This window comes from Alexandromys fortis, unplaced genomic scaffold (genome assembly GCF_014885135.2).
Source record: "Alexandromys fortis isolate MF-2015 unplaced genomic scaffold, M_Fortis_MF-2015_v1.1 scaffold_328, whole genome shotgun sequence".
Classification (NCBI taxonomy): Eukaryota; Metazoa; Chordata; class Mammalia; order Rodentia; family Cricetidae; genus Alexandromys; species Alexandromys fortis.
The window spans coordinates 548,551-569,156 of NW_026068195.1; positions in this window are offsets into that span (position 1 = coordinate 548,551).

The following is a 20,606-nucleotide window of genomic DNA, read 5'->3' on the forward strand; positions in this document are numbered from 1 at the left end:
GTTGCAGATGACAATGTCAATCTGTCAGCCAGAGCCAGGGAAGAAAGAGCATTTCAAATGGAGTTCCTTCCTGGAGGAACTGCTAGGAAAAAACCTGCTAGGGAAAAAAAGAGCATGCCCAGATGGCCAGAGCCTAGGGGAATATGAGATGGGACGAAAGGAAGTCAGGCAAAGGAGATAAAATAAATTCCACATGCACTGCTTCTTATTGCCACTTTTGTACAGTTGCTATGGGAACTGTATTTCAGAAGCTCTCCGAGGCTGTATCTTACCCAGTGCAAAGTGTTTGGGGCTGAAATGACCAGTCAGTTTGAGCCAACTGGTTTAATTGATTTATTTCCAACTCGTGCCCCCCCCCCCAACCCCAGTCAAAATTGCTGGCTGCTTAACTGGATTCAGTGGCAGCTTGAGGCAATAAAATTGGTTTACCTGTTGTGTACATTTGTGTTCTTTCTTAATGATAAGCTTAATTGCAACCTGCCTTCTGTACTAGGGTCCCTTTATTTCTGAGGTTATAAGCAGCTCTAGGACAGCTTGCATACTGATGGGAAGGCAGGAAAGGACTATCTGAATAATTCATATACTGATGCCAGGGACCAAGGTATACACACACACACACACACACACACACACACACACTAAAGCATTGGACCAGAGCCCAGGCAACAAAGCCTAAAGGAAGCAGAAGCAAGCCCCTATATGAGAAAACATGTTGGTGGGAGGCAAGGGTGCAGGACGGCTTGAGGCCGGAAGCTGCACATATGGAGGTCAGAGGAGAACCTTGGGTACTCTTCCTCAGGAGCTGTCTGCCTTGTTCATTCAAACAGGGTCCCTCACTGGCCTGGAGAACACCCAGTATGCTAGGAGGACTGGTCAGTAAGCTCCTGGGATCCATTTGGCTTGAGATACCCATCACTGGGATTGCAAGCACATGGCAGCATGCCTGGATTTTTTTTTTTTTTACCCAGTTTTGGTGTTCTGAAGGAAGTCCTCATGCTTGTGTCCTCATGGTTCCTACATGTCTATCTGCTTCTTCCCAAAATGCCAGAGAGGGTGCTCTGAGGTCAGAATTCCGGGCTAACTGATGATCAGAACAGTGTCTCAACTTTGGTCCACTTCTACCTCTGTCTCCATGCTGCTCCTCCAACAGAAGGAATGAAAGGGAATGAAGTTTTATTACCAGTGAGAAGAACTTATAAAGCCAATATTCATTTAGCATTTCCTGGGTAAGGAACTCTGACGCTAAGTGAATCTTTACAAACAGAACTGCCTTTGATGTCATTACACTTGAAGATCCTTTTGTTGTTGTTGTTGTTATATTTTGTCCTGTCCCCTAGTTTCTAAGACACGGTCTTGTTCTCTAATTTGGGGCTACTCCACGTGACCCCAAGCATGTGGCTTGTGACTCAGAAAGCTTTATACTGCCATCGATTAATTCCTTTATCAAATGGCTGTCCCCGTGCCTATTTCTTCATAGTCAGATAACACACCTTGCCCCCATACCAAGTCTATGTGGGTCTCAGCTTTGGAAAACACCTGAGACATGGAAATAAGAGACCGTTTAAACAAGAATTCTTTTTTTTTTCTTTTTCTTTCTTTTTATTGAGAATAAGAAAAAAAAGTTTCCGCCTCCTCCCAGCCTCCCATTTCCCTCCCCCTCCCCCCAATTAAACAAGAATTCTTAATGAGAGGTCAGATAGATTGAAGAATTAATTCTTTTTCTCTAAAATGTGCTTGTTGTTTTCTAGAAGCTCAAATCTGTACCCTGCTCTAATGAAAGTCAGGTTTGTTATCGGTATTAGAAAGGTTCACCAATGCCAGGTGTGGTGGCACAGGCCTTTAATCTCAGCCATAGGGAGGCAGAGGCAGGTAGATCTCTGAGTATGAGGCCAGTTTGGTCTACAGAGTGAATTTCAGGACAGCCAGGACTAGTCAGGGAAAGCTTATACTAAAATAAGAAAGAAAAGAGAAAAAAGGGTTCACTGATGATTAATAGCTAACATGTCCCTTGAGTTTATGAAGGCCTTTAAGTATATTGTCTCCTTGCTTTCTACTTTAACTCATAAGGTAGATAACTTGTTCTAGTTTTGCTTTCTGTTGCTGTGACAAACACAGACAAAAGCCACTTGAGGGAGAACAGGTTTATTTGGCTTACAGGTTATAGTCTATCACTGAAGGAAACCCAGGCAGGAATTCAAATCAGGAATCTGGAGGTAGGAATGTCGCTTGCTGGATCTCTCGCCCTGGCTTGCTCAGCTTGCTATTTTATACAATCCAGGACCACCTGCCCAAGGGTACTACCAACTACAGTGAACTGGGCCTTCCACATCAATCACTAATCAAGAATATAACCCACAGTTGGGTCCAGGGGAAACTCTGAAGGAGATAACTCCTCAGCTAAGGTTTCTTCTTCCAAAGTGAATCTAATTGATGTCAAGTTGACAAAACTAATCAGCAGAGATGTTTTACTTAGCAATTAAGAATTTAAAAAAAAATAAAAAATCTAGCCTAAATGCTCAGACTACAAACCCCACCTTCTTTCTATATTTTAATGGGATGCCTGGTCATTTAAATCTGTATTTTTCTATTGCTCCAGCTGGTGGTTTTGAAGGCATCGATTTTCCTTTCTTTCTTTTTCCACATAACTGCCTGATAAACTATGAACTTAGAGTTGGATTCACATCTAAATAATGAATTGCACTTACATCTACTGAAGTTTCTCTTATTGTTAATAAAACATTTCAAACCCCAATCTTGCATAGAAAGATTATTTTAAAATTCTGCGTTTCTCCACCAGAACAAGACAAGATCTCACGCTGAGAATGGATATCCAAGGGCACTGTGGACTGTGAATAGGTTGGCTCATTGATTCCCCGATGGGATCAGGTCATTGTTCAAATGGAACTACATATATAAATTGGGGCTCTTACTAGTGTGATCTCGTTGCTACCTTGTGTTTGTTTCTCTCTCTCTTTCTCTCTCTCTCTCTCTCTCTCTCTCTCTCTCTGTCTTTTTTTTTTCTCTCTCTCTCCCCGTGTGTGTGTCTACATACACACATGAGCGCATGCACGTGTGAGCACTGGCTGGGCAGGCATATCAAAAGGGTGAGCGATGGGAAACATCAGCCTATCCCTTTGAGTCAATTCATGTGTTAGCTATGAATGAACACTGTCAATGCTCCCTGGATTTGACCCCTGTTCTTTCATATCAGCATAGCTCAGTCATGATACTGATTTTAGGAATTTACTTTGGCAGGTGATTGATTTGTAATTTGGTTCAATCGCTTGTGGCTGTTATTTCCGCACAAAACCAATTAATAACCATTGGAAATGTTCTAATTTAAAGTCAGTGTCTGCCCAAGAAGAATGGTTTTCTCTGTAGATTTTCATAATGATTTGATTATGACTAGAATGGGACATATCCTAAACATCTAATCCAATGATAGAATGATGGACTGCCAGGGTGCATGGGGAGGGGCTCACTGTAAAAATGGAGCACTCTTCCTCGGGACAGGCTTCACGGCATTAGCAGAATGCTGCCACCAACTCTTCCTCGGGGCTGGCTACAAAAAACAAACAAACATAAGGCAGGTTTTCAGATGCTAGGGAGGAAGGTATTTTACAATCCTTGAGACAGATTCTCCTGAGGCTTAAGAACTAGCATTCTAGATCCTAGTGAAGAAATAAACATGATTTTCTTCCATGAAAAAGTAAATTGATCTATACGTAGTAGTGTATGCTCCAAACTGAACTAGTTTGGGTCCTGGAGATTTGGAGTGTTCTAAACAGATAGAATCAATTTGCAGACTGAAATGACAAGCTTGGACTATTTAGTTTGTGGTTATGAGGTTCTTATCAATGGGACAAAGGTCTAGATTCCAAGGCCAGTTTAGGAAATGGTTTAGTAATTCTTCCTTTTCCTCCCAGGCAAGGAAAGGCAAAGAAAAGGGTCGCATCTCTACTTTCCAGTAAAGGGCTATTAGATCCCTGAATTCAGGTCCTTACACAAGTCCACAGGCTGCCCTGACCCCAAGAGACAAATAACTAAGGATAAGCACGGTCTGCTGGCAAACTCAGGGCAGGAAAACAGTGCATAGGTCCAGGGCACTAGAGGAATGAAAAGGACATCAGACCTGAGACCGAAGACATCAGGAACAAATGTAGGTCATCTTCAGGCCTGTTTTCTTCTGGGTCTTCAATTCCAGTGGGACACAAACAGGAATCAGGCCTGTGATTGACCATAGTCTGCAAACAGCATCAGGCCTACGGTCACTGCAATGCATCCTATTTTCTGATCTACTCACCTGACACTTCCAGAATCTATTTCTTACATCAGTTATGTTCGATACAGAGATTTCTTAAATAAGAGCTGGTGCTTTCCCAGTGAAACTTAACTGGCTCCATGGAGTTTCTACCATGTGACCAACATTGTGAGAGACACAAAATCAATGGTTTACGAGCCTGTGCTGGAGGAATGAGATGCGTATTCAACAATATTTGAGCCAAGATAAAAGTCAAGTATGGTAGGTGAGATGCCCAGGGCCTGGGGTGGGAGTGGGAGGAGGTATGTCTCAAGTGGAGGAATAGGAATTGCACAAAATAGTCTCATTTCACCCTCCAGACCAGACCAACTTTCTCAAACATTCCAGGGTGATTCTTTGTTTCAGTTGTCCAGAGTAGGACACTAATCCCTCCTTATCTGAGGGCTCCATATCCACAGATTAAACCAGCCTTGATCAAACAGACAGTTTTTGTGATCGAATTGGAAATAATACAGCACAATAACAAGATAGCATGCACACAATAATTGCATTGTATCAAGTTCAGTAAGAGGGGCTTTACAGCATACAGAAGGATGTGTGTGCTTAGAGACAGACACGATGCCGGTGCCATTTTATTGAAATAAAAAACTGGAGCAGCCTCAGATTTTGGAATTCACAGGGGCTCTAGACCCAATAAATAATAACACTGTCGCTATGGAGGGACAACTGTCCTACAAACTGTTCCAGATGGTAAGGATGGCAGAGTCTAGGCGCCATTCCTCCCGCTGAGAGCAACACTCTTAGAAGGTAAACTGCACATTTTGCTTGCCTCTTTGGAGAAATCTGCCTCGCCAAAGCTCACACCTCTTGTGGCCAGCCAAAATTTAATCCGAATGAGGGTGTCCCACCCATTTATTCCCTTCAGGGTCATCTGAAGTGTGACATCAACTCCAGAATTCCACCCAGGCCTCTCTCAAGTTCTTTGTGTGTGGGAGGGCATAGATCTTCATATATGAGCACAGCATCCACCACATTCCTGCCTTTCCCTCTTCCTCCAACTCCTTCCACATCTCTGCTCCCAAATTCATGACCTCTTCTTTATTGCTGTTGCAAGTATACGTGTGTGTACATGTATATACCTGTATTTACAACCTACTGAATCCATCTAGCATTGCTCATATGTGTAATGATCCGGGGATGATTACCAAGAATTGGTTAACCCCGGAGAAAACTGATTCGCCGCCATCTATGTGGACATATTTTTTTTTTTTTGCATGGGCTGCACACTCTGCACTACTCCGTGTCTATACCCTCAGCCTGTCAGACAGATATCCTAAACTAAGAAATGTAAACAGCGATCCTTCCCAACAAAGTCTAAACCTCACCGAGGGAGAAGATGATCAAAGATGCCATTTTACAAATCTCAGTAGCTCTTTCTTACCCAACCCAACACGCAGCATGACCAAGGCATGGGGTTTCTCCTGATCATGAACCAGTGGCAAACACCACCACAACCTCTCCTGGCTCCTAGCAATGTCTGAGAGAAAACTCACCATTCTCCTTTCTGCCAAAAGAGGATCAGGAAGGTGACAATCCACAGAGACAAAGTTGAAGCTTTTAAATGTCCCCTCTGGTCTCATTTCCTACAGAGTGACTTTTAACTGCTGCTTCTTTCTGTCCAATTTTAACCCAAATGTTTCATGTCGCCTCTCTCCGACTTCCCTGAATAACTAGCCCTTCCATAAATAACTAGCCCTTCTCTGCCCTTTCGTCCTCCTTATTTTCACCTCTTAGCCCAGATAGAAGATGCTTTTCAGAGCATAGTTGGAAAAGGAGGCCAGTGCAATATATGTGAAATTTCCATTTTCTGAAACAGCAAGTTTGGCCCTAAGCAAAGTAAATCAGTATACTCTCTTGGCCTGAGCTTCCTTCTGGGGCGGTCCTTCTCTTGCTCCATGCTAACACTACAGTGAGCACACCCTGGAAACTTACTCAGGCTTCATGCCTTCTGAACTCCAGCCTCTTGCTTGCCTAGCAAAATCTTTATGATTTATTTGACTTCTGGTAGGTCTTTGTGATGCTCTTAACACATGAACTACAGTGTATTATATATATTATGGGGATTTCTTAGTTATTCTTCTCATGCTTTCCAAGGATGTGGGGTCAAGCAATTCTAGGTGTCAGAAAACAGAAAAGGAACACTCCTGAGCAAGGTAAGCTTTTCCTAGGTTACTAGGAAAGAAATCAACTGACCCTTTCCTTTTTCTCTTTCATTTCCCAGGCTCCAGAGAAGCCTATTCAGTGCTTACTGTGAGGCTTCATTAAAAATAAGCCCATAACAAATCAGGTAATACAAAAATACAACGTGGTCAGTTTTCCTCAGGCACATGGAAGGGTTGGCTCTCTACCCACCTCACCACCCCTCAGCTCTTCACAATGCTGTCCTCAGCGAGGGCTAAAGGGTGCAGAAAACCCAAACTCCAACTGACCAGATGGCAGACCAAAAAGGGAAGCAGAAATATTTATCAGTCTCCCAAATAACCCTACCCATAGATCAAACCTAACCTGAGTAGAGCCAAGGGAGGGAGAGGCGCCTCAGGGCCTAGGAGCCACTACCATCTTGACCAGAGAAACTGAGATCACACCCAAGGGACTGTGGCAAGATGATCAGACTTACTGATGTTCCCTCACAACAGGAGGGGTCAGGAAAGGGCATTAAACCCTCAAGTGAGATTACAGATACTCACACACACACCCGCCCCAACGCAGGTCTCAGCATTGTGGGAGTGCCTATGAGGTACCGGGTTAACTGCGTGGGGCAGGAGGTGGGGTAGGGAAGCTGCATGTAGGCAGCTTTGGTGCTGCAGCTGTCTAGGGTCACTCATGCTCCTATAAGTAACCCCTCATATGCCTTAGTAAACTCAGTGGTTCACCAGGCTAGACCAGTGTGGAATTGTCTTTAGTTTTTTTATTAATGCTTTCTCTGAGGTAAATACACATTTGTTGATGTCTCCACAGGAAACATTACTATAATAAGAATTTCATCCCAGGTAAAAAAGCCTAAGCCATCCTCACAAACCAGGCTTCGGGACAGGTTATTTCCAGAACTGCATGTCACATGCTAACTTCTACTTACCCTCAGCCATCTTTTTAAGGACATGCACAAATTACCACAAGTCCAATTAGCATAATGAGACGGTTGCAAATTAAACACATCCCTAGAACATCGTCTATAAGAGCCACTTGTAAACGTCTTGTTTCTTACTGTGCACGCTCGGTATCCATAGAAAATATTTTGGTTTCCTTCAAAAACATTTGCAACCAGTACACACTCAACTGATCAAGTTGGAGGGATAAAGAAACCTAAACCAACAAGCTTTTTATATTTGATGTGTTCTCTCTCTCTCTCTCTCTCTCTCTCTCTCTCTCTCTTTCTCTCTGTCAATTATTCCATAATTGGTACTTACTAAGAGCTTTTTACCAAAATTGTTCAAGGGTTTTTTGGTTCTTCGTCTCTTACGTTCCTGTGAAACTCAATAACCAATCATTGCTAAGTTCCTCCAGAATGGTTTTTATTGTAGCATGTATATTTGATGTCATTATCTCCTGGGTAATACTCTCCACACCTCCACCTTTCATTGGTGCTGTGAGGGTGACTGCTGCTTGGCCCAGGTCCTGTTTAGCTGTCTTTTCTCCATGGCAGCAGCAACTTCAGTTTTGTTTTCGTTCTTTGTGTAAAACATGAAGGCCTGCTTGTTGGGGTAACTGTCATGCCTGATCCCCAGCTGTTTAGTCCCAGAGAAAAATCACACAGAGATTATAAACTGTAAATTATAAACTATATAAATTTATATAAATAAATATATATTATAAACTAATATATTTATTTAAATAATATGATTATTTAATTATATTAAATAAATAAAAATTATAAACTGATTGTTCCATTAGCTCAGGCTTCTTATTAGCTCTTGTAGCTTATATTAACCCATTATTCTTATCTATGTTAGCCACATGGCTCAGTACCTTTTCAGCAGGGCAGATCACATCCTGCTTCTTCAGTGATCTGGGCAGGACTGTGGAGGAATGGGCTTCCTCCTTCCCAGAATTCTCCTGTTTTCATTGCCTCACCTTTACTTCCTGCCTGTTTGTCCCACCTATACTTCCTGCCTGGCCAATCAGCGTTTATTTAAAACATGATTGACAGAATACAGACAATTCTCCAGCACCACTTGAGGTCTAGGTTCTCTCTCCTAAGGCTGTAGGTATACTTTGCAAGGTTTTGCTTCTGTCTGTTGCCGCCTGAAGCCTTGAACAGCTGATACTTCTTCCTCATCTCCCCAGTGGCTCCAAAAACATCTCCTCCACAGCTCCATCTGCCATTTCTGGTTCTATTATACTACATTCAGGATTTCTAGCTCTGAAGCATTTCCTGACGTCACTGTAAACAGTACTTGGTGTATTAAATACTAAACACTTAATTTCCCTTGTTTTGCTTCATTCCTGGGGAAGAAAAGAGTAGGCCCCAAGCTAATCCTTCACAGCTGCACCAGACAGCCTGCCTCTGTGGAGCTATGGCGAAAGCAAGACAGAGCCCTCTGTATACTGAAATTACTTAAAGCGATTAAATCTTCTCTTAGAGGGTGAATTGTGTAGGGAAAGAGCAGCTCACTCGATGGAGCAGAGAGAGCAGGTAAAGCGTGAAGAGGTGTTGTTGAACCAAGAAAAAATGGGCTGCTAAGGTACACCCCACCCTCTCCACTTCCGAGGGTCTTCCTGTTGTGCACTGAGATGAAGTCCTCAGCTACCAAACACGTCAGCTGATGCAGCCAGCTGTGGCTCAGAACCTGACAGTCCATCACGTTCAGCATGCATGGGCCTGGTCCTGTGAGGGACAGATTCTGTCCCTGCTTCTCTGAGTGACTTACTCCGTTCTTGACTTATTTCTCCCATTTTACAAAGTAAAAGGCAATAAATATTCTGCTCTCAGTACTCCAGAGTCCCTTTAATTTCATATACTTTCACGGGGGCAAGTGACTTAACACTCTACTTCAGTTTCTGCTGTTTTTTCCATATGTATTTCCATATGTATTATGAATTATTCATAATATATATGAATAATATATATATTTCAAGAATTCCATACATGATCATGCTGTATTTACATCATTTCAATGTCTCACTCTTCCACCTTGGATTCATGACCTCTTCTATAATTATTTGCACACACACACACACCTACTGACTGCACTTAGTATTGCCCTTATATACATGTGCTTTGTCTAACCAGCTAGGATTGGATAACCTACCAGGCTCTTAACCTATCAGCTTCACAGGATAACTTGAAAGAGGCAGTGGAAAGATCAGAAGGGACAAAGGACCAGCACTCCTGTTGTGAGAGGGTGACATCTGTGCTGTGTCCACAGTCCACCTGTCCTTCCCACTACCTGTTGGGTGTCCCTAGCAAGGTTCTGCAAGCAACCCTGACTGACCACAGTTAAATTCCTTAGAACAGTGGAATCTTCCATGATGAACATACTTTTCTCAACTGATTTATATAGTTTTTGAATAAAATTGAACCATTATTTTTTAAAAATCTGGGTTGCAACAGAACATCACCTTAATCCAAGTCTGCTAGTCCTCATTAAGATGTTGAAATAATAATATACATATACTTGTACAGCCAATATGCTAGTTGCTCATGACTATAGATGAGTATTTATTTGGTTTTCGATTTTTACTGCTGCAAATGATGCCGGGATAAGCGTCATCATTCACACTCCTCTGTGCCATCGACACAATCCTCCTTTTGATCAATAAGCAGAACAACCAAGAATGCCATGACTCCCTTGGCTCATCTTTACATCTCTATTCAAGTCAATACCACTTCCAGTCCAACATGAGGACAAATGTCCCCGCTATCACCACCACCTGCCACAGCAGTCCTATGATCCCTGCCGTGGTTCGGACACCCACTCCCTCTTGCCTGAATGATGGTAGGAAGTTGACTCTCCTTTTAAAATACATTGGTTTGGGAGTGCTACATTGCACATCATTGTCCCCAAATATCACCAGTCCTTTAAAAACTGTGCCTGCTCTAAAATGGGGATAAGGTATGCCGCCTTCCTCAAAATTATTGTGTGTGTGTGTGTGTGTGCATAGCAAGTCTTACAGGAAAGTATAAAAATGATTTGGAAAGTGTTGTTCTATGTGACTCACCATAACCAGCTTAGTAGAGTTCGTTCTCATTTTTTAAGGAAAATTCATGTCACATAGACACAGTCATATATCTCGACTTAGCACTTAAGGACCACAATCCAATACTGCAGTTGAAAACTATTATTCTTCGGTGTCCATGGTAAAATAGAGTAAGCCCTAAATAAAATATCACAATTTCAGGCAACTATGATGGGGAAAGGAATTGAAAGGAGCATACAGTTATATACAATAAGATATAAGTCATTCAATTTCATCTACAATGCAGAACTACAACTCTAAATAGTAGTAAAATATATTTAGCATGGCTGTATCTATATCAAACCAACCACTTTAAAAGTAAAGGTTACTATTCAAACAGATCCTATCATATAACAAATACTTAGGAAAGAAATAAAAATAAACTTTTTAACAACACCAATGAACAGAGTCTCTTCCACAGAAAACTCTAGATGGTTGGCCCACACAGCGATGCTTGTTTCTAGGTCCTTTCTTGTCCTTCCCCTAGAATCTTCTAGACTAGGAACTACATTTGCTTAGTTTCTTTTTTAATAGGAATCTGGCTGTACCTGACTAAGGGAAGGGGCTGTTAACACAGCAGAGAGAGGAAATAAGGAGGAGACAGAGCAGAGGCCCCTCTCTTATCTGTCTTACTAGCTGTCTTCAGCAGGTGTCCCAGTGACTCAAGCCATAATGTGGATAGCATGTGCTTGGGAGGCCTAGGTTCTCTGCAGAGCTTTCCTGGACTCTGGACATGATCCACACCCACTCTCTTTGCAACATTAGAGTAGTTACAAACTCCTGCTATTGCTGATCTCCAATTTCCTCACCTTTCTCCAATTCTTTCCTTCCCACACCTAAACACTCTCCTAACACCCCCAATATGAGATGTCAAAGTGGTCCTACCATAATAGCCACTAGATTGGAAAATGGAGTGCATGATACATTTTAGGAGATTAGTGAGGAGTCATGTCATGACCCATTATACCTTATCAATGATATTATTTCAATGTAACACTGATTCTCAAATGATTAAAAACACATAAATATATGAACATGTAATAAAAAGCTGTCATTGATGAAGAATGATATCTGTTTACATGCTAATAAGGACACCATGAGTTCTATAAGTCTAGATAAAGAATGTTATCATGACATTAAAATAGAATGAGTCTACCAGCACAATGATGAAACTGGGGCTATAGAAGCAGTCTATCTGAAATAAGGCTCTAACTCCTTGGCTTATTGGATTTAGGACTAAAATTAAGGTACTATCTCTCTTGCTTCTGCATTCCCTCATCTATAAACCAATTAATGAATGAATTGACATAGTGAATTTTATGATTGAACCCATGTAGCTTCTTATATGTTTCAGAGACTGCTTGCTATAGAGATTTACATTGGTATGGATTTTGGTTTATTGATACAAGCTTTAGGTCAGTTTTGTTATATGTACATTTCTGCTCTTGATTAAGGTGCTATAATTGTTCAGTTAATTTAAAAATATAATGTATAATTAAGAAATATAAGTTAATAGATATTCATCTATAATAGCTAAGCTTGTAGTCATGTTAATTAGATTTTCTAGATATATAGAGATATATTTCAGTTAGATAGGTATTCTTCAAATCTTTCAGAGACCTTCAGAATATAGCATTTAAAATGTTTTAATAACTTAGGATTTTCATGACAGTGAGACACAGTTGCTCCTGGCAGTACCACTCTATTCCCTAGAGAATGGTGAGCACTGAAAACACTCCACTCCAAGTTTGTTTCCTTCTTGGCAAAATTGATCTTTGGACAAGGAACTGCCCATGCCTCAACCACTGACAAGGTACATGGTTTCCAGAAATGGATAAGCAGGACACAAGGAAAAAGACTGTCAAATCTTGCCAAGACAGGGTAATATGGTTTTGAAAATTTTCCTGCCTCTGAAAATGGTCTTAGCCAAAGTTTTTTGCTTCGATGTTGCAAATGAAATTTTGGGTAATTGCCCAGGTAGCCAGTTGTCTCTGTCACTTGTTGCACATTTTGGAAGTTGCTTGATTGCACTTTCTGCTTAATCAAGTAATATTATTTCCCTTCTCTGATCTCTGTGGGGTTGAAGACTAGATAGTTGTAGTTACTGTCCTCTCATGACTTGGCCAAGTTATTTGTTTTACAAGACTTAAACTCATTATGAGAGGATAATTATTGAATATATTTGTTCTTATTTTATATAATTTTGTATTAGGTTTAGAACTCTCTTATTTAAACAAAAAGGGGAGGTACTTTAGGAAATCCTACAGCCAGTATTCTTTAAGTTACCTGCCTACTGGGGCATGGTCTCTTATACTATTTATGCCAATGTAAAGCATGCATCTGGCCTCTTTTCCAGCTGTGGTATTCTGTTGGTGTTTTCTGTTCCAACAGAGGATATTGATTTGTGAGTCTACCCCCATAAATAACCATCTATTATTCTCAATTCTGAGCTAGTGTGGGATTTCTTTTAAGCGTCCTTCTTCAACTGCTCACTAACTATGGCCAGGTTTCACCTCTGTCATCCTTTTTATAATTGTAAGTTCTAGGTTATAGAAGCTGTGAGATTTAAGAATAGACTCTAAGATACATACAAGAAAGTATTTCTGTGTGAATCAGGGGTCCCCAAAATAGCACACACTCTCACTCTCTCTCTTTAATAATCTTAGAGGTGAAAATTGTCTTTGTATAGCACGAAGGCATCATTTTATCCCTACAGTCTTATAGAGCTTGCTTCATATAGTGAAGGGAAGGGAGTGGAGTGTGCTTGTTTTTCTTCTAAATCTGGAGTGAGATTGAAATAGTGCAGCAAGACCTTCTGACTCTGATCTTCGTTTGTTTTGCAGCCCTGGAGCTTGAACTCACAGCCTGGAGACTGTTGGACAAGTGCTCTACCACTGTGTTACATCCCCAGCCAAGACCCCCTGAAGGAAACACAAAGAGTTTTTGTTTGCTGCTGTAGGTGCTATTGCTGCTTCCCCAAATATTTCTAGTTTCACCTCCATATCCCAATTTGGTGGAGCCACATAACAAGATGTGGAAAATGCATTTTGATGGGATGATACAGTTCGGTTCATTTGAGGACCAGAGCTGAACTCCTGTCACTAGGGCCTTTTTCTCTCTAGGGCCACAGTCAGCAGTATTGGAAATAGCTGCTATTTCGCTTGTCTGAGTGATCATAATGACTGGAAATGGAGCATAAGAAAGACATAAGCTCTATGTGATAAGTCACTGGCATTTGGAGGCTATTTACCGTTATACCATCACTGAGTCTGTCTGATAAATTTAAGAACTAAAAGAAGTAGGAAGAAATATAAACACAGATTACCATTCCCAGAGCATTCATCACAACTGTAATTACTTTTGGCACCTAATAATTTTTTCACAGTGGCAAGCAATTAAGCCTCTTGTACTAAAATGACCTGTGGCCAGGTCAGAGAGAAGGGGAGGGATAAGCTCAGATGGCCTTGCATAGTGGATAGGTTTCACATTTTGAGGCTTAAGGATTTAGGACACTCAATTTACATATGCAAATGTCAGGAAGGCTACAAACTTCCAGAGTACAAGACTCGCCACGCCCTGGGAGCATTTTCTTCTAATGCTGCAAGGAAAGAGAAAAGTAAATTTAAAACTGAGTGGTGGTGGTGCACACCTTTAATCTCAGCACTTGGGAGGCAAAGGCAAGAGGATTTCTGTGAGTTCGAGGCCTGCCTGTTCTGCAGAGCAAATTCCAGGGCAGCTGGGGCAACACAGAGAAACCCTGTCTCAGAAAAAAGAAAAGGAAAATACAAATACAAAAGACTAGCTAGGCGGTGGTGGCACATGCCTTTAATCCCAGCACTCAGGAGGCAGAGGCAGGCAGATCTCTTTGAGTTCGAGGCCAGCCTGGGCTATAAGAGCTAGTTCCAGGAAAGGCAGTAAAACTACAGAGAAACCCTGTCTCAAAAAACTGTGATAGTACCTGATATATTTTATTTGCAATGAATAAAAAGAAAGTATTTTTAAACAAGCAACAAAATTTAACATAATTGGGTCCTATGTGATAGAGGAGTTACTTTTGTGTCCCCAGTATACTTCCTAATAAAAACTGAGATTTTAAAAGCTCAGTAGTTTACAATAAAAACATAATAATCATTTATAGATACACACCTTAAAATGGAGGCTAAGAATGTCATTTATGCTTCCAACTATATGGCTGTGGATCTGTTTCTTAATTTGTCTTTTACCCCAAAAAGTAACTGTCATCCTAAATTGAAGTTCATCATGGCTTCATGTCCCATAGCGCATATCTTTATTGCATCTGTACACATGTGCAAAACATATTTAAATTTTCACTGCTTTAGTTTTATTCAAAGAGTATTATTTGCCATTGAGAAAGCCTTGACAAAAAAATACTTAAATCATCAGAATATTCTGTATGGCCATATGGAATCAACTAGAGTTCAATAACAAACAAAACCAGAATAAACTTAATTACTTGGAAGTTGAACAGTATACTTATACATAAATTATGATTAAAGGAATTCCCAGTTTGCGCTGGGAATATACCTTGGCAGAGTGTTGTCCTTTATGCACCAAGCCCTGGATTTGAACCACAAAATTTGAAGGCAGAAGGATCAGGAGTTGAAGGTCACTCCCACCTACATAGTGAGTTCAAAGTCAACCTGGACTACATGAGATCCTGCCTCAAATTACAAAAAAAAAAAAAAAAAAAAAAAAAAAAAAAAAAAAAAAAAAAAAAAGAAAAAAGAGAAAGAAAGAGAAAACAGGAGAAAAAAGAAAATAGAACACATCTGGAACTGAATAATGGTAAAGAAGACATACAAAATAAATGCTGAAAGTGGGGAGAATGTCCACAAACACAGCAGCTACAGATACTTGCAGAATGTCAACCCAGTCAAAACTCCAACATGGATGGGAGAGGAACTCAAGAAGTCCTACCTCTAATGGCCACTGGCAATTGATAGTTACTGAGGAGGGGTGGATAATTTTGAGGGTGTGGTCACTAATAGGTTTCCCATGCTCAACTGGATGGCCCTATATTCAAGCACATATAGGTAGCACTTAATGGACTTAGAGGGCTATCAAAAAAAAATAGGACATGAAGTTGGAAGGTAGACTTGTGGGTATTATCTGGGGAGAGTGGAGAGGGAAAATTGAGGTGAATATGTTCACTGTTCATTGGACACACATATGACATTTGTAAAAAATAAAAAGTTTGAAAAGAAGTAAATAATAAAAATAAACTAATATGCTAGAAAATATAAGATAATTGAAACAACAACAATCCAAATGTTTTCTTGCAAAAATGATCAGTTCTACAAAAGAAAAAGATAACCACAAATGGAAATGAAAACAGAAACACACAATTTAAACTATTTTAGAAATAAAACTATGTGAAAGAAAGGGCCAAGATGATGGCCAATCAGCAAAGCCTTTGCTGCATATGCATGAAGTCCTGAGTCTGGCACCCACATAAAAACTAGATGCTGTAACCTGAGCACTCTGTTGAGTGAGGGATTTTACCTCAAAATACAAGGTAGGGAGGGAGAATGGAAGACATTCTATATAGACCTCTGGCCTCCATACACACGGGCCCATAGGCACATGTACACCCTAGGACATGCACATAGACACAAACAGTGACACACAAGTACTACACAGAGAGAGAGAGAGAGAGAGAGAGAGAGAGAGAGAGAGAGAGAGAGAGAGAGAGGTGTGCAAGTGATGTTTAATTGGAAGCATCTTATATAACTTTCATGCAAAAAAGATACAATTTATTTAAAAGTTTCTCAAATATAAAAGTTATTAAAACGAAAAGGAAAAATGGTAAAAGTCTTAAAAGTTTTACATCTATTTAAAATAAATGACTGTTTATTTAAAATCCAGAGAAATAGAAAAACTCACACCCAAATGGGTTTGTGGAAAATTCTTCTAACTGCAGAAGAAAGCAATAGCAGAATCTCACACATGGTCCTCAAGCATAAAGAGAAGTGGTAAGATTCTAGGAAAAATACAAGAGAGCATTTCCATGACCTTCAAGTAGTCACAGATTGCCATGACAGGATCCAAAAAAGTACAACTCTTAAAATAAAATTCTGATAACCTAGACTTCATTAGAATTAAGACATTCCATTTGTCAAAAGACACTACCAAAGGAATGAGAGAGTAAATTACATAACAGATTACAGGCATATAAAGTATCTCTCTATGTAAATATATGTCTATAGAGACACATATATAGATATACCTGTATAAAAATAGATCTGAAAAGGACCTGAAATCTATAACATATAAAGAATCTGTAAATCAAAGCACAAATACTGAAAATCTAACAAAGAAAACAAACAAACAAAAACTTGAACAAATTCATCAGAAATGATGCTGCTTAAAAAGTCAATTGGCAAAAAACATAAATGGTCATACAGTCAGAGAAAAATTACATATAGCAGATAAGCATACAAAAGGACGCTTAGACATCAGTCACTGGGGAACACAAATTGAAACCACATACAGTAGCAAGATGCACCTGCAAATGACTAAAATGTAAAAGCAGGAGTATCAAATGCTGGCAAGGATGTGGGAAAACTTATAAGCCACAGGGGAGAGGTAAACTAGGGCAACCAACTCTGTAAAACGTTCTGAGGGGTTCATGACAGGCATTTGTATGCAAGGAAACGAAAGCTATGCTCACCCAAAATGTATTCTCAAATGCTCAGCATGGCTTTAATCACAATAGCCCCAAATTGAGAGCAACACAGCTGTCCATCAGCGCGTGAATGGCTGACAAAGCTGTGGTGTGCACATACCACTTATCATCACCGAGGAGTGGTATTCTTAGGGAAGCAGAGCCTTCTCAGGAGGCTGTCACTTTCCATGCAAATTATTAATACAGAAGATCATCATTAACACACCCTCTCATTAAGTGGATCAAGACAGTTATGGGGAAAGTCATCTAGACATGACCGACACAAAAGAATGCAGTATTCTGGCAACAAAAGCAAACACTAGGAACATAAAGTGCTAAGAACCAACACATCTCCTTTATTACACTTTTGGCAGCAAAAGTGACAGTTCCAAGCAAGGACAAGAGCACTAGACTTGAGTACTTGACATCCACAAAATGCAAATGAGTTGAAAATTTAGCTCTGTCACTTGTCGTTGAGTTCTCCCCTCCTGCTCCACTTCATGCAGATCTTTAAGCCACACATGGTCCTTGGTCTTAGTTAAAATTTGTATTGCTGTGAAGAGACACCATGACCACAGCAACTCTTACAAAGAAAAATTTTAATTGGGGTGGCTCACTTACAGTTCAGAGATTCAGCCATTATCATCATGGTGAGAAGCAAGGCAGCATGCAGACAGAAATAGTGCTGGAGAAGAAGTTGAGAGTTTTACATCTTGACTCACAGGCAACAGGAAGTGGTCTGTCTGTCTTACTGGGCATGGATTAAGCATAAATGAGAACTCAAAGCCCACCTCTGCTGTGGGAGGTCCTTCTGTTTATGTGTTGCTTTTATTGTTTAATGAATAGAGAAACTGACTTTGCCTGATAGGGTAGAACTTAGCTAGGCAGGGAAAACTAAATTGAATGCTGGGAAAAGGGAGACGGAGTCAGAGAGAAGCCATGTAGCTCTGCCAGAGTCAGACACCAGAACTTTAGCTGGTAAGACAAGCCACATGATGATATACAGATTACTAGAAATGGGTTAAATTAAGATGTAAGAGATAGCCAATAAGAAGCTAGAGCTAATGGGCCACACAGTGATTTAATTAATACAGTTTCTGTGTGATTATTTCGGGGCTGAGCAGTTGGGAACCGACAAGTGGTTTCCTCACAACATACCTCCACAGTGACACACTTCCTCCAACAAGACCACATCTACTCCAACAAGACAACACCTCCTAATAGTGCCACTCCCTTTGGGCGCCATTTTCTTTCAAACCACCATAGTGAGTGAAAAACTCCGTTCCTTCATAGAATAATGGGGAGATGTTTGGGATAATAAAGAAAATGACCATATATCTCTGGAAGATATTGAAGCAAGGCTGTTTTAGATTCATTTCACCGCAGATGAAAATGGTTTATTTGTTAACTAACATTTCAGAAATGAGTTTGCCCAACTGAAGAAAATCTAATGAAGGAAATAAACCACTTCAACACAATGTCTCTGCAAAGTCTAACCCAAGCTGCAACTATCAGTTTGTAGGCTCTAGAATGGACTTTGAGATAAATCCTAAGCATGTCTGCGAGGGATTTTTCTAGATTAGGTTAATTGTCATGGGAAAACAAGTTGTATAAAAAGAAGAAAGCTGGCTGATAACAAGCATCCTTTGCTCTCTGCCTCCTCACCAAGGATACCCTAGCTGCCCAAAACTCCAGATGCCAAACATTTCCTGCCATGTTGGACTGTAAGATAAAAGACCCTTTTTCCTCTAAGTTACCTTCATCAAGTATGTAGTCATTGCAATAAGAAGAGTAGCTAATACACAAACCAGCTGAGATTTGTACTAGAAATTCAACATAGAACCTGAAAAAAGTTCAAGGCCAGGTTCTCAAGGTTAGAAAAAAGCAAACACCATGCTCCATCATTACCTAGAACACTAAAAACGAAAGGAAATGACAAAAATGCATCCCTGTTCCCAGGCCAAACCAATTTTCCAGATTGCTTTGAGTCCACTTTAACCCCAGTGACCCTTTAAGAGTTTGGATGTGTCAGGCATGGTGACACATGCTTTTAATTCCAGCACTCAGGAGGTAGAAGCAGGGGGATCTCTCTAAGTTTCAGGTCAGCCTGGTCTACACTGTGAGTTCTAGGCCAGTCAGGTCTACATAGAAAGAGATACTATCTCAAGACAAAACAAAACAAAAATAAGCAAACAAAAATAAACAAACAAACAAGAATTCCAGAAGTAAGCAGGTGAATGTAAGAATATTACCACTAGACAAGGTTCTAGAAATCACGGCGACTACAGAGAGAGATGAGCATGTAGCATCTACTGTTCAGACAGAGAAACTTAAGGCAGGAGGAGAAAAGAAGACCATATGTGTAAAAAGGCTTCGATGTATGAAAAAGGCTCTGATACCTTAGCTACACTAATTTAGAGTACATTTGAAAACAGACTGAAGTCATAAGCAGAGGGGTTTACAATAGAGCTTCAGGGAAGCCATCAATAAGGTCACGGCTGAGGCAGGCTTAGGAAAAGCCAGTCCCCAGCCATCTAGAAGGGACATCGCAAAGCTTGGGCAAAGATTGAGCCATTGCATCTTTTTCCTTAATTTATGCCCTACCAGGTCACCTTCTGCTGCGTTCCCAGGTTTCCCGTTATAAGGCTGTTTACCCCGCTTTTTCCTAAAGGGTGGAAGAGCAAGCAAAAATTGAGGGAAGGGTTATTAAAATATTAGGTGGGAATATGTGATAATGAAGTCAACCACTGGGCCTCTGAAGGAAAAGCCAGCTGTGGGAGTCTATGATGCTTTGTAGAAAAAAATTATAGAGGAGCGGCCTTAACTCTAAGCCATCGTTAGGTAAAATATGGTGTCCCTCTCAACCCTATGGTCAAAGTGGACAATCTGCTTTTGAAGTCATTAATACCACATCCCATCTCAATCTGGGCAGAGACTTCAAACTACAGGATCAGTTGCAATGCCCGTGATCGAAATTATCCTGCAGGAATTGGTGTTGATGTGAGACGGTAGAATTCAAAGACGCAGACCTGAACAAGCTCCGCCCCAAATGCAACAGAGTTGCCGGGAGGCTCAGCTGACTTTTATGTTGTTGAGCATTGAGATCTACAGTCAGAGGAAGAAATGTGTTACGGTGCTCTTATTCTTCCCGTGAATATTTACCGAGCGAGCATCTGCTGTCTGCCAGACACACCCTGCACTAGGTGTTAGAACACAAGAATTCCAACCAAGCTCCCGTCCTCCTGGCAGCTAGACTCTGAGAGAAGGAGAGGAAATTAAACCAATGATTATTCTCTTGCTCATTAACAGATGGGGCGAGTCTGGTTGGATCACTTGGAAGGAGGAAAGAAAAAAAGACGAAGCGGAGGGAGACGCTCCAAAGGTCAGCTGGGGAGGTGAGTCACAAAGGCAGACGGAGCAAAG